Source organism: Zingiber officinale, chromosome 1A (genome assembly GCF_018446385.1).
Source record: "Zingiber officinale cultivar Zhangliang chromosome 1A, Zo_v1.1, whole genome shotgun sequence".
In the NCBI taxonomy this organism is placed as follows: domain Eukaryota; kingdom Viridiplantae; phylum Streptophyta; class Magnoliopsida; order Zingiberales; family Zingiberaceae; genus Zingiber; species Zingiber officinale.
This window is the reverse complement of record NC_055987.1, coordinates 85041145-85056691: the sequence shown is the minus strand read 5'-3', so window position 1 is coordinate 85056691 and position 15547 is coordinate 85041145. Positions and strand designations below refer to the sequence as shown.

Sequence of the window (15547 nt, the reverse complement as noted above, 5' to 3'; positions counted from 1 at the left end):
CAAGAGAGTAGGATGGATTTTGTGATTAGTTTCTTGTATCTTGATAGATTAATAAGTCGTGGGCTTTTATGTTGATATCCGAGGAAGGCATAGTAATAGGTGCACTTCTGTGTAAGGACAACATAGGTTCATGTCTAATTAATCCTATTTAGATACATTTCTCAGTCCTTAGCCGGTTGTCTATTGCAAGAGAGAACCGGCAACTTTCTACATGTTTGGCAATTGAAGGATAAGAATTGGTAAACCATTTACATTCGAGAAATCCTACAAAGAAACCGAAACTCCTAGAATCTCCCTTTATTATAACCCAAAACACTAAACTCTTGTTTGTTGATTTTTAATATTAGATTTCTTTACCTTCACTTTGCATTCGAAACAATTGGATAGTTGTTTAGCTAATTCGCATTGAGACATTTCTAGTGCTTATTCCAATCCCTGTGGATACGATAATCTTTTATATTACTTGCGACATTTCCGTACACTTGCGGAGCGTGACAAGTTTTTTGCGTCGTTGCCGGGGACTGCGCTATAACATTAGGAATTATCAATTGAGTTAGACTAAACATAACATTTGTTTTCCTTCCATATTGCATAGTTATAACTAATTGTTAGAATTCTGCTTTCGTAAGTTTTTCCTTTCTTGAATAACATTCTTGACAATTCTTTTTGTTGCAATTCTAATTCTAATTCTAACTTTGCATTCTTGATTTCTAGTACTCTAATCTAACTTTTCTCTGTTTTCTCTTTTGATCTTGTTTCTTTCTTCTTTTCTTTTGTAAACATATCTTGCAATTTTTAGCATATGAATTATTCTAGACATTTTTCTTTTTTCCTTTTATCTTTTCTTTCTTGTTTTCATTATGCACTTTCTTTCTTGCAATTTAAATTCTGCATTTGCTTTCTTGCTTTTCATATTGCATTTTATTTCTTGTCTTTGATTCTTAATAATTTTCTTTTTCTTCTTGAATATCCATGAGCACTAACATGTCAAGCGGGACCATGAGAAATTTTTCTACACCCTTTTCTGCAAGATTTTTATCTCCCATTGTGCAACCTCTAATTGAAGTAGAAAGTTTCCAACTAGACCCAGAGATAATTTTCATGATACAAGGTTACAAATTTGGAGGAGAAGTATCAGAAAGTCCTTATCTGCATCTTGAAACATTTTTAGAGATTTGTGATTTGGTGAAATGTGAAGGAGTATCAGCAAATGCAGTTCGATTGATGACATTTCCTTTCAGTATCAAGGATAAAGCAAGGACTTGGCTATATTCTCTCTGTCCTCAAAGCATCACAAGTTGGGAACAATTGGAGAAGCAATTTCTGAATCATTTTTTCCCTCCAAGTAGAATGGTGTATATGAGGAATTGCATAACAAATTTTTCTCAGGCATATGGAGAATCATTATTTGAAGCATGGGATAGATTCAAGAGTCTTCAAAGACAGTGCCCTCATCATGGTTTTGAAAAATGGTTGATTTTGCACATATTCTATGGGGGAATTTCTTTCTCAGACAAGAGTTTATTGGATTCATCAGCTGGAGGGTCTTTTATGGACAAAAGTGTAGATGAAGCTTATTCATTAATTGATCAAGTGACATTGAACCTCCATGAATGGTCGAACAAAAGTTGGATGGAATTTCCTTCAGATATTCAAAAAGTGCAAGCCATAAATGTAAGAGAGCCTGTCAAACAAAATGAAATTCAACCACCTAAAAATGTTGAAATTCACAAGTCACAGAGTGAGGAGTTCAAACATTTGGGGGCAAAACTTGATAGTATTGTTTCAAAATGGTTTAAAGAAGATCCCCCTCCTACACAGTCAAGATCCAATGAAAAGTGTGATGATGTTGGGTTGAGAAGTGGCAAAAATCATGAAGAACTTCTGAAGAATGACATGTTTAAAATTGAGGAGAAGAATAATAGAAGATCACAAGAACTCAGTTCCATTTCTCTAGGAAGTTCCCAAAGGCCACAAGTACCTTTCCCTCAACGATTAATCACACCAACATTAGATAAGCAAGTTGGACCTCCTCCAAAAGCTCAAAGGAAATTTAGAAAAAAGGAAGTTCAGTCTTTCCCAAGACCTTCACTAAGGGTTCCTTTTCCACAAAGGTTAGTGGGGGTCAATGAAAATAAAGATTTCGGAAAATCCTGTGACACTAATATGGTTGAGTGCAGATTTTTGAATATATATGAAGATGAAGATTTTTCAGATGAGGATTTTATTGATAATGCAGTGGTAAATAAGTTTTCAGATCTACTTCAAAATTTTATAAGGTGTTATAGTGACATTGAATTTTCAGATGATGAATGTGATGTGGTAGATCAACTTAAAACTGCAAGTGAAGTTATTGATCCTCTTGTTATTGATTCTCCTATTGAGGACATAGATGTTGGTTTATTTTTTGATGTATGTGTTGATGATGATGATATGGAAGAATGTGTAGGGAGCTGTGTTGTGGAAGCAGCATCTCAAGGATCACCACCTTTGTCAAGACAACCCTTAGAGGTTTTAAGAATTGATCATGTTTTGGAACAATGTGTAGAGACTTATGCAGAGCTAGCAGAGTCTCAAGAATCACCATCATTGATATCATCAACACCTAAGCTAGAGCCAGAACCATCATTTGATTCAGAGGAAGTCACATCTACATGTTTAGAAATTTCAGGTATTTCTCAGCAAAGTAAGGTTAGTATTTCTTGTGATCTTTTGGAAAACTTTATGGAGGTACCTATAATTGACTTTGTTGGATGTGATTCAGTTTTTATTACTTATTCATCTTATCTTGATATGGTTCTAGCTCTATACTATATAACATGCTTGTGGGAGATTTGTTTTTCTTTTGGATGTGCAGATTTCACATGGGCCAATAATTGGAAGCTTAATCTGAACCGTCTTCGACCACCTGAAAAAATTTCCAAGAAGACGAAGATGGAGAGAGTTATACTTTACTTTGTAGCTCCTTTGATGAAAGCTCCCTCCATAATAAGAGCCCTTGGTAGGAGGGTTCTAAAATATCTTACCCCTCCAAGAGCAAGATTTAGATGAATCTAATGAGGTGGTCGAGCTAATGACCTTAAACAAGCGCTTCTTGGGAGGCAACCCAAGTTCATTTTCCTTATTTTCTTTTATATCTTTAGTTCTCTCTTTATAATAAACATGTATCCTCTACTTAATTTTTCTTGTCTATCTTATTGTTGTAGAATTCAAAGTTGTGGAGGAATGTGAGTATTGGATGGAAGAGTATCTTTAAAAACATGAATGTCAACCATTTGGAGCTCATCACTTGGTAACTTCTCTTAAAATCTCCTCCACATTGTTTTTAGTTTTCATTGGGACAATGAAAAGTTTAAGTCTGGGGGGATGATGCATTTGATTTGCTTTGTTTGTTTTTGTTTTTTGCTTATGTCTTGCATTTTGTTTTGATTTTTTGTGGCATACATTTTGAGAACGTCAAATCTTCACTTATATGCTTTCTTGGATTCAAGTGAAATGTTAGCACGATTATTGTCTTGATTCATGATGTTCGAATGATGCTAGTAGTAAACTTTGTGTAGTTCTTTTTTCTATCTTGGGAAGCATTAATAAGCTAAGAATCTTATGGTGATGAGTTTTAGCTTTGGTTGAACCTTAAGGATTTTATCTTCACTACACTTGTGTTTGATGCTTGAATAGTTGATGTCATTGAAATAGTCATGATTCATCTTGTTTGCTTAGTACTTGGTTTCCATGGTGATTTCTCAACTTTCATTTTGGTTACTGGATGAGGCTCAAATCATTAAAGCTCATTTAGAAAAATCAAAATATCCCAACATGTGTGCTAAAAGTACATTTGTGAATAAGTTTTGCACAATGCAAACACTTATAAAAAAAAAAAGGATATAAAAAAATAGTTGTCATGAGTGGAATCTAGCAAGTCACCCCTTTGAGACCGAGTTAGGTTACTGGGGAAATGACTGCTTAGCTTCTCTTGAGATTGAGCACACCTTTGAGACCTTGGGTTAGTTGAGAAATATGAACCAAGTGAATGGTGAGTAAGTGCCTATCACTGGTTACTTGTCTTTCACTGGAAACATTAGGAATTCAAATTTGATGACGACTTGACTAGGACATGGATTGAAACTTGAAGGGTGTTGAGTTACTTTTACACTGTGCACAAGATTCTTATGCTTGAACCATACTTTACTTGTTTCCATGATCATGCTTGTTAATGAAACTTTTTGATAGAATTAGTAAAGTGCACTAGGTTTTATGAATGTGTTGTAGAACATATGAATTTAGACTGCAGCATTTTGCTTGAGGACAAGCAAAGGTTTAAGTCTGGGGGTGTGATGTGCGTAGATTATATACTCTTTTATGCATGTTTTTACGCACATTTACATACTTTGAGCATGCTTGATCTATGCATTTTTATACTTCCAGCTTTCCTTTTAGCATATTTACTCTTTTGGTTCGGAGATCTGCTTTTTGTGCATTTTTTTCTGTACATAGGAGTCGAAATTGGTGAAGATTAAGTGTCCTTGAGCAAGCTTGGAAGTAATTGAAGGGAGAAAGAGCATCGGGTCGTGTACCACACATGGTCGTGTGGTCCTAACAGGAAGGGAAGAGGACATGGCTGTGTGAATCCCACACGGTCGTGTCTTGATTTGAAGAAATCAGAGCAGAAGCCTTACATGGCCGTGTAGATCTACATGGCCGTGTGGGGTTTCCAAAGGCCAAGCAGATGGTGGCCATGTGCACCACACGGCCGTGTGGATTTTCCAGAGACCAAGCAGGTGGCGGCTGTGTGCACCACACGGCCGTGTAGCATTTCCAGAGACCAGGAGGGCCTTGGCCGTGTGCACCACGCGGCCGTGCAGCATTGGCAGAAAAGGAACTGGACATGGCTGTGTGGATCTCACACGGCCGTGTCGAGGGGCCGTGTGGCGCCCGATTCCCTCCTCTATTTAAACCTTCCTTCATGAATTGAAAGGGGATCTCTCCCCCTTTGGGAGAAGGCAAGATTTGGTGGTTTCCTCCCAATCTTGGGAGGATTCTGGGCGATTCAAGGGGAGTTCTTGACGATTTCGACTCCGGAGCGAGGATTGGATCCGAAGACGAAGCTTCTTCGTAGATAAGTTTTCTCTTTCCCCCTTTTCTTGGTTTCTTGGATTGGGGATTTAAGAAATGCTTGTATTCTCTATTTCTTCGGGTTTTCTTCCTCGATTCATGGAGTAGATCTTGTATTCTAGGATGAAGGGAGTATTTGTATGATGGATTGATGTAATCTTTTATGGATTTGTCATTTTCTTGTTTCAATGACATTATCTTGCTTGTATCAATTAGATCTTGAATGATTAATGGTGATTCGTGCTTAATTCTCATTCTTGATTAATTGTTTGGATTTCTTATGGACTTTGTAAAGATAAACTCTCACTCGATCATCCGAGGGATCCACGTGACAGGTGCAAGCCCGTGTAAGGACGTTTGAGAGACAATCTTGAAGAGGAAATAGGAATATTCAAGAGAGTAGGATGGATTTTGTGATTAGTTTCGTGTATCTTGATAGATTAATAAGTCGTGGGCTTTTATGTTGATATCCGAGGAAGGCATAGTAATAGGTGCACTTCTGTGTAAGGACAACATAGGTTCATGTCTAATTAATCCTATTTAGATACATTTCTCAGTCCTTAGCCGGTTGTCTATTGCAAGAGAGAACCGGCAACTTTCTACATGTTTGGCAATTGAGGGATAAGAATTGGTGAACCATTTACATTCGAGAAATCCTACATAGAAACCGAAACTCCTAGAATCTCCCTTTATCATAACCCAAAACACTAAAGTCTTGTTTGTTGATTTTTAATATTATATTTATTTTACCTTCACTTTGCATTCGAAACAATTGGATAGTTGTTTAGCTAATTCGCATTGAGACATTTCTAGTGCTTATTACAGTCCCTATGGATACGATAATCTTTTATATTACTTGCGATATTTCCGTACACTTGCGGAGGCCAAATCTCTTCACCCCATTCATGGGTGAAACTCGTAGAAAAACATGATCACCAATAGAGAACTCCAAAGGTCTGCGTCTCTGATCAGCATAACTCTTCTGGCGGTCCTGCGCCTCTGACATTCTCCGTCTGATAATACGGACCAACTCTGCCTCCTGCTGAGCTCTATGAGGTCCCAACAGCTGGGCCTCTCCAACGTCATCCCAGATGGTGGGTGTCCGAAAAGGCCTACCATACAATGCCTCAAACGGTGCCATCTGGATAGTCGAATGAAAGCTGTTGTTGTAGGCGAACTCTACCAATGGCAAGTGGTCCTCCCAACTGCCTCCGAAATCCATAACACACGACCTCAGCAGGTCCTCTAAAGTCTGAATGGTCCGCTCTGACTGTCCATCTGTCTGCGGATAGAAAGTTGTACTAAATCAGAGCTGCGTGCCCAAGGCCTACTGCAGACTCTGCCAGAAACGAGACGTGAACCGGGGGTCTCTATCCGAAATGATAGTCAAAGGAACACCATGTAATCTGATGATCTCCCGGCAATATAGATGCCAATCGATCTAGGGGATCAATCCTCCGGATCGCTAAGAAATGTGCGGATTTGGTTAATCAATCAACGATTACCCAAATCGCGTCATGGCCTTGTCATGTCCTCGGCAATCCCACCACAAAGTCCATAGTAATATGTTCCCATTTCCACTCAGGAATAGGAATCCGCTGATGTAATCCGGCAGGTCTCTGGTGCTCAGCCTTCATCTGCTGACAGACAAGACATCTAGCTACAAATTCCGCGATGTCTTTCTTTATACCGTTCCACCAGTAGGAACGCCTCAAATCTCGATACATGCGGGTCCCGCCTGGATGGATCGCAAATCGAGAGCAATGAGCCTCCTGAAGTAGCTCTTGTAAGACCGGATGAGACTGAGGTACGCACAATCTGCCTCGGAAGTATATAATACCCTCCTCGTCTCGTGTAAACTTGGTCTGCTGCCCGGAAGCTATCTGACTGCTAATGAACTGCAAATGCTGATCACCAGCCTGGGCCTCTCGGATCCTCGTCCTGATCGACGACTGAGCAACCATGGTAACAAGAATACCCTGCTCTGTATGTCCCTGCTCCTCAAGGTCTAACTCGAAGAAACCCTGAACCAAGTCTGTAACTGAAACTCGGTGGCAAGCCAAAGTCCCTCTGGACTTCCTGCTGAGTACATATGCAACCACATTAGTTTTCCCCGGGTGGTAGCTAATGGTACAATCGTAGTCCTTCAGGAACTCCATCCATCTCCTCTGTCGGAGATTAAGCTCCTTCTGAGTGAAAATATATTTGAGACTCTTATGATCAGTGAGAATCTCAAATGTAATGTTGTATAAATGATGCCGCCAAAGCTTCAGAGCAAAAATGATGGCAGCTAACTCCAGATCATGAACTGGGTAGTTCTTCTCATGCTCCTTCAACTATCGAGAAGCATAGGAGACTACCCTGCCGTGCTGCATCAGAACAGCGTCCAAACCTTGAAGAGACGCGCCGGTGTAGAGTACAAATCCATCCTCTCCAGAAGGTAAAACCAAAACTGGAGCCGAGACTAATCTCCGCTTCACCCCTGAAAGCTGGTCTCGCAATCCTCAGACCACGTAAACTTCACGCCTTTCCAGGTAAGGCGTGTCAGCGGCATAGCAATACGCGAGAAACCCTCGACAAAACGTCAGTAATATCCTGCTAGTCCCAGAAAACTGCGGATCTCCTGAACTGATTTCGGCTGCTCCCAACTGGTGACAGCCTCGATCTTCTGAGGGTCTACTGAAATACCTCTGCTAGAGACCACATGTCCCAGAAAACCGACTGAGGATAGCCAGAATGCACACTTGCTGAACTTCGCGTACAACTGATGTCATCTAAGTGTCTCCAAGACTATGAGAAGATGATGTGCATGCTCCTCCTCGGAACGCGAGTAGACCAATATGTCATCAATGAAAACGATAACAAACTGATCAAGATACTCCAGAAAGATACGGTTCATCAAATCCATAAATACCGCTGGAGCATTGGTAAGCCCAAATGGCATCACCAAAAACTTATAATGACCGTATCTGGTACGGAAAGCTGTCTTCTGAATATCTGAGTCTCTGACTCTCAGCTGATGATATCCAGATCGCAGATCAATCTTAGAATACACTGATGTACCTCTGAGCTAATCAAACAAATCCTCGATCTGTGGTAATGGATATTTATTTCTGACGGTCACTACATTCAGCTGTCTGTAGTCAATACATAACCTCATAGTGCCATCCTTTTTCTTGGCAAATAATATCGGAAAACCCCATGGAGAAACACTAGGGCGAATAAATCCCCGGTCTAAAAGCTCCTGGAGTTGAACCTTCAGCTCGTTCAACTCTTTTGGTGCCATACGATAAGGAGCTTTCAATGCCGGTGCAGTCCCCGGAATCAGCTCAATAGCGAACTCCACTTGCCTTTTGGGAGGCAGACCTGGTAGCTCCTCTGGGAATACATCAGGGTACTCTCGGACTACCGGAACGTCAGAGAGCTGCGAACTACTGCTGTCCTCAGTACTAATCAAAGATAATAGAAAACCCTGACAACCATGTGATAGTAGCTTCTGAGATTGAATTGCCAAAATGATCGATATGTCGTCGTCTCTGATGCCAGTGAAATCCCACGAGGGTTGGTTCGTAGGCCGGAATGTGACCACCCTCGTCTAGCAATCAACAGTGGCATGATATGCTGACAAACAGTCCATGCCAAGTATAATATCAAACTCGACCATCTCTAATACTAAAAGATCTACCGTAAGTATCATGTTGCCAAAGTCTAACGGGCAACCTCTGACCTCTTGGGTGACGCCCAAAGTATTACCGAACGGTAGAGAGACAGTCAATCGCTGGAGTCTGCAAGTGAGTAATCTACCAATCTCCCGCATAAAAGTACGAGATATAAAAGAATGCGAGCTACCAGTATCTATCAGTATATCTGCAGATAAGGCATAAATAGAAATCATACCACAGAAAACCAATCCGTCGGCTCGCTGTGCATCCTCTCTGGTCATCGCATGAATACGCCCAGTCTCTGGCGGAGAAAGAGGTGGTAACGCTGCCTATGACGACTGCGTCTGAGCAGGAGCCCGCCACTGAAGTGGTACTGGATACTACACCAGAGAAGTCTGAGAGGGTGGCGACTGATACTGTACCGATGGCTGAGACTGCGTCTGATATTGATCCTGTGGCTGGGGCTGCAGCTGATACTGCCCCTGCGTCAGATAGTGAGATCCCGAAACTGAGCTCTGGGATACTATGGGAGTACTGGAGTACTCCTGTCCGAACATGCCAAATGCAGCTGCTACAGGGGGAGCACTCCGCTGCTGGCCATGCGAAGGTTGGGCTCTTCGCCCTCCTCGATAAGTTCCGGACTGACTGGACTGTCCTCCATGATCAGACCCTCCGGAAGTCATATGCTGAGTCTTCTGCGGACAATCTTGGCTCTGGTGCCCAGGTAGTTTGCAATGAAAGCAAACTGACTGTCCTAGAGAGCAGGCTGAGGTGATGTGATCTCTGGACCCACATCTGAAACATCGAATGTCGCTGGCGGGTTGTTTTCGGTTCTGCTGTGGAGACCAGAAACGTCCTGAAGAAGACTGCCCTGATTTCTGAAGCTTACGTGATACCCCAGATGTACCCTAATCTGACCGACTACGCCTGCTCTGCTGTGGTGTAGCCTGAGGCTGCTGGATCTGCCCAAATGTCTGACCCGGTTGTTTCCTTTTCCTGTCTGGAAATGCTCTCTGCTGCGCTGACTCAATCAATAGGGCTCTGTCTAAAGTCCATCCCCGAATGCGATACGCGAACTATCCTCAAGAACAAACTCGACAAAATCGCTAATCACAAACTCGCATTATACTCACCACCGTCGATTGTTCGCCGCACTCAGAAATCTGCGAGCCATCTAATAAGCTCGTGGAAAGAAACGGCCTCAAAAGCCTCTCGAATCTGCCCAAGTGATGTTCTCGTCGATGATGGAACGAGTAATCCACTGTGTCTGGCCGTCCGTAAATGAAAAGCACTCGCTTTCTCCCACTCGGAGCAAGCCATATAGAAGAAGGTCTGCTCCATAGTCTCAATCCAAGACAGGGCCACACTCGGATCACGGTCTCCTCGGAAGAGTGTAAATCGACTCTTCATCGACTCTGCCAACACTGGAATCCTGGCTCGTGCCGCAACCATGTCAGTGAGGTGTGTCGGAACAGCTGTAGGAATTGGCGGAACCACTGGAGCTAGTGCTATAGGTGGTACCGCTGAATAGACCGGAGGAGGTACTCCCGGTGCTGCTAGGTAAATTGGAGTATATGCCGTCGGTGGCACTGTAGGGTGAACATAGGTGGTCGTGACTGGAGGTACAGTAGGTAATGGTACCGGATGTGGAGCAGCCGACATCCCTGATGCAGGTGCTGCTAGGTACACCGTATGTACTGGGGGCACCAGTGCCGCTGGTGTCGTGTACACGGTAGGTCCAGGTGGCGGTGGTGCCGAGTGCGCCATAGGCTGGGCTGGAGCCGGTGTCGGGTATGCCAATGGTACCCCCTGTGGTACCGAAAATACGGTAGGGGTGGATCCAGTCAGTGCAGCTGAGGTAGGTACCTCTAAGGGAGCCATCGGGGTCTGAGAGCCCGACGTGCCCGCAGTATGCTGAGTCTGTCCCTGACTGACAGGCTCAGCCTCAGTAGGCTTCTCTGGCATATCTAGAGATCCCAAAGTCCTCGTACGTGGTCATCCAGCACCACGTCTCGCAGCAATACGTGTAGATCTCCTCATATCTGTTAAATTATATCACAGATATTACTACAAGTATCAACAATTACCAAAATAACATCATACCTAATTGATGTCTGGAGATGTTCTGTCGCTGTCTAGTCCCCAAATTGACCTCGGAATTCCATACGAGAAAATCACCGGAAATCCATATAAATCCGGAACGGAAGTCCAAAACATATACGTAATGGAAAACCCGTGCAACCAAAATAACTACCCAGTTTGACTCGCAAACTTGGGCTAGCACAAAAATATCCAGAATACTAAAAGCAAGTATCACACCCTGCTCTGATACCAATAAATTGGTATCAGATAATTCTCGAAAATCCAACACACGGAAATCAAATAAGTATCGCCAAACTTTGGCGCTCTGATACCATATAAATTGGTATCAGATTATCCCAAATATCCAAAACATGAAAACAAAGATCGTAAAACCTGGCTCTGATACCACTAAATTGTCACGCCCCGGGGGAGTCACTGTCCAAAGAAATTTCGGCAGCATCTCCCCTGTACGACGGATAATCTGAAACTTTCTACATCACCATATACCTCAGCCACATGCGGCTAGAATAATAACAATAATAATAAGCAAACAAGCACACCATCCACACAGTTTATATCTATTTTCAGCCTCTGGCTGACACAACCACGCAGTTTAATAGTAAACAAACAGAACAGAAATACGATGACTCGAAAACAACCCTACTCCACTACACCCATAAAGCATAAATCTGACGGAATAAATCCACTCACCTCTTCTGCCGTCTAGGTAGGTATGTAGTAAAACAAATCCGAATGAAAGTCATTGACTAAATAAAGCAATCCATACAGGATCAAAAGTATTCAAAACATAACAAGTTCAAAATATAGTCTAGTACATAAAGCCAAAATATAAATAAACAGCCTCGTGGCTGCAGGGGACTAGCAACCGGAACTCTCTCCTGACAGCATCAACCTGAAATAGCAACGGAGGAGGGTGTGAGTCCAACACTCAGCAGGTACAACTGATATGCATAATAAAGAATATAACCAATAGAACTTATCATGCGTACAGTCTCCTGATACAAGAAAGATAAATGCAACTGAGGAATACAGGAGAAAACTGTACTAACCAGGACCAAGATATAAGGATAACGGGGTCGTCAAACCGAGAGTATGATAATCCTGTATGCATGTCAATCATATGCATCCATATAAATGCAGCAAGTAAATGCAGCAAACACAAGCAATAAATGCATCATGCATATGATGCTAATGACATGGTCACCCCTGACGCCAGTCAGCCATCTCACACACAATGGTGAGTCCGAGTGGGTAGGGCTGTGACAACTGTGTACTCTGACATCACTGCCCCTGATGAGTGACCGAGTGGACGGGATGCTGTCATAGTACACACATACTCCTACCCCAAATCATAAATGGGGGAGCACAATGCTCTCATCTCCCGGTACACGATGACGGGGCGGAATCTCTGCCGGCTACCACGCTGCGTCACACTACCCATGAGTGGACCAACGGAGCCAAACAAAGTCCAACTGCCTGCCGGCTACCACGCTGCTACACTAAACCAACAGAGCCAAACATTGCGGAACTATCTGTTGGTTACCACGCTGAGTCACTAGACCAACGGAGCCAAACAGCAGAACTGCCACACACCTGTCTGATATACCACTAACCCATGAGTGGTAGTGTGTACAGATACATGTAACTGGCGATGTGCTCGACAATAATGGAGCAGACAATCGCACAGCATGTAATCATGCAAGATGATGCATGACACTAAACATGGCAATATCATGAACAGCATAACAATAACCATATAAATAAATACAAAGTATGTACCACAGGACAATGTATCAAATGGAAGGGACACCGATAAGATAGGGTATCAAATAAACCCTAGGTCCTGAACATAATGTATAATATGGTTGTGTCACTACCTCTAAAGCCTGTATGATCAGGTAAATAATAACATGCAGTGCATAATAAGTAAACAAGCAAACATGTAACAGATCATGTAGTGACCAACCGAAACAAATGGAAAACACAATCATTGCTATATGTTAAATACATTATTATGCATATCAAAAGACATAAGTCAAAGTACCCGCCTCCAATAGAAAGGTCCAAATCTGACATCGAGATGCTCGTCTCGCGTCAAAGTCCTGTGGTATCAAACATAATGTCTAGTTTAGCTAATTCTATCATACAACAATTAGCCAAACTAAATTCTAATCCAATTAATCAATTAGGGTTAACTTCATTAACCCTAATCGTTCCACCTTCTAATTAGGACTTACTATAACATAATCCATCATAGATTCAACACAAAAACTCACCTAAATCTGTACTTACCCACTGCTAGAGAAGGTTATAGCCGGATCGAATGGCTGCAACAAGGTGAAATTGCTGATCAACAACACATTTATCCTATTTCATCAACAACATGAATCACTTACCCTAACCCTTACCTAAATCACAGATCTCTGCTATTGATCCGCAGCCAAAGATGTTAGTTAGAGCCCTAGAGTCAATCATTTGATGATTGTATGGACTCATGTATATCATATTCTTGTATATTAATAAAGGCATTTGTTTGGTTATTATACTTATTTATATTAGTGCCAAATAGACTAAGTATAATAGCGTCCTTGAGTAGAAGGTTCATACCTATATCAATCGATTAGTTGAATCGATAGTGAGATGATATAGGGAACACTACTCTAAATCATTCCTAGTCGAGTATTAGCATTCAGGGATAATGTTAATACAATAAGACCAGCATGTAGGTCAGCTCGATGACTTGATCTCACAAGTCATGGATATAGAGATATCAAGCTGACACATGGGTATGCATTAGAGAATGTATACTGAATGACCCGCCATGAGAAAGTATCATGGATCGTTATATGAGTGTCATATAGTTTCTCATGTGGCTATTAGTATGACTATTAGTCCTTAGACCTGAAGTTACAATGGATCCCTACATAAGGAGTTATGTACTTTAGTTTCGTCAAACGTCACCCGTAACTGGGTGGACTATAAAGGCGATTACTGGGTATGTAACAAATTATGCGGAGGGATGTGAGTAATGTAGATGGAATCTATCCCTCCCATATGACGGGAGCGACATCGGTATTCTTGATAGAGTGAGACCACTAAGTGCATGGCCATGCCCAAATGAGTCAACATTAGATGTTGAGCTCATTTGATCGAGTGAGTCTACTTGGAGTTCAAGATTTAGATTGATTAGAGGATGACACGGTCTATGCCTCACATTGATCAATCTAGATGTCTAGGAGAGAAGGACAATGTCACATATTGTGAGGAGTCACAATTAGTAGTCACAAGGTGATGTCGGATCTCGACATTCTTGTAACTTGGGTAGTAATGATGTGTTGCTAGATACCGCTCATTACTTATGCTCCTAAATGGGTTTAGGGCATTGCCAACGTTACAAGAACCTATAGGGTCACACACTTAGGACAATTAGATGGAGATTAGGTTCATATGATGAACCAAGAGGATTAGATTCATTTGATGAATCGAATTGGATTAAGAGTAATCCTAATTGGGCTAACTTGAGTTTGACTCAAGTTGATTCATGTATTTAATGAGTCTAATTTAGATTATGACTTATTAAATCAATTTAATTTAATGAATTAGATTCATTATATTAAGTTGGCTCGAATCAAATGGTTGGATTAGATCAACCATGGTAGAGATTGGGTCAAGTTTGACTTTACTAGAGAAGGAAGACCAAAGGTCAATTTTGACTTGACCTTTTGCCACCTCATTGGTGAGTTGGCATTAGGTGGACCAATGATGATGTTCCACATCATCATGGTGTGCCACCTCATGGAAGTTACAAAGTCATTTTCTTATTAACTTCACATTAATTGCATTTAATGGGGAGTTACACTTGATGAGAAGTGGCCGACCACTTTTGAATTGGTATTGATTTTCATTCATTTGATTCAAGTGTGGTGAATCTTCCTCCTTCTTCCTCTCAAGCTCTCCCTCTCCCTCTCCTCCTTGCTTGGCCGAATCTCACCAAGGTGCTAGCACACCTTTGTGTGAGGTTTTCTCCACCTACGTGTCCGTGTGGATACTTCTAGAGGACCGGCGCTTAACGGTCTAGAGATCCGGCAACTCCTTGGACGAGCGGGATAAGCGAAAGGCACGCTTCGAAGGTATAACCCTTATCTAGTGTAGATCTAAAGGTTTTACAAACTCGTACAAGAAAAGGTTTTTCGAAAAGTTTTGTTTACGAATCTTTGCACGGATCTACGGCTTTGGGTGACTCGGGGTTTCCGCGACGCGGAAAAGCGGTTTTCGCGGCCCGAAGAACCCAACAAAAGAGGTGCTGCCGGAACCAAGACAACCAACAACACAAACCTACCCTGCGGAATAGTGTTGTGGTGGTGAACTAGGGAAGAGGGTAAATTGCCCGACGCTTGGCTGAGGAGGAGCGACACCCAGCGATCTCTTGCTCCGAATCGATGTCTTCTCTGTGGAGGAGACCAAGCACAAGAGAGATAAGCAAAAAGGGTAGAAGAGCAAGGACAGGGTTCAAGCAACCTACCTCAGTCGCCTACCCACACTCTCCGCTGCGATGATCTAGGGCACAGCCAAGTGGAGTCTCGGATATGGCTGTGGTGACTCTGTGCCGGTGATGAAGAGCCTCGACAGTGGCACGCAGAGGAAGAACTAGGACTCACAGAAGGACGGCG

At 42.2% G+C, this 15547-nt stretch overlaps 1 non-coding gene across 1 annotated transcript; it reads right to left on the bottom strand.

Moving 5' to 3' along the window:
• Positions 1–1357: 1357 nt before the first annotated feature.
• On the bottom strand, positions 1358–1463 carry LOC122039131. The gene has a single exon (XR_006128025.1). It is a non-coding gene; the product is annotated as a small nucleolar RNA R71 (small nucleolar RNA).
• Positions 1464–15547: the final 14084 nt, after the last annotated feature.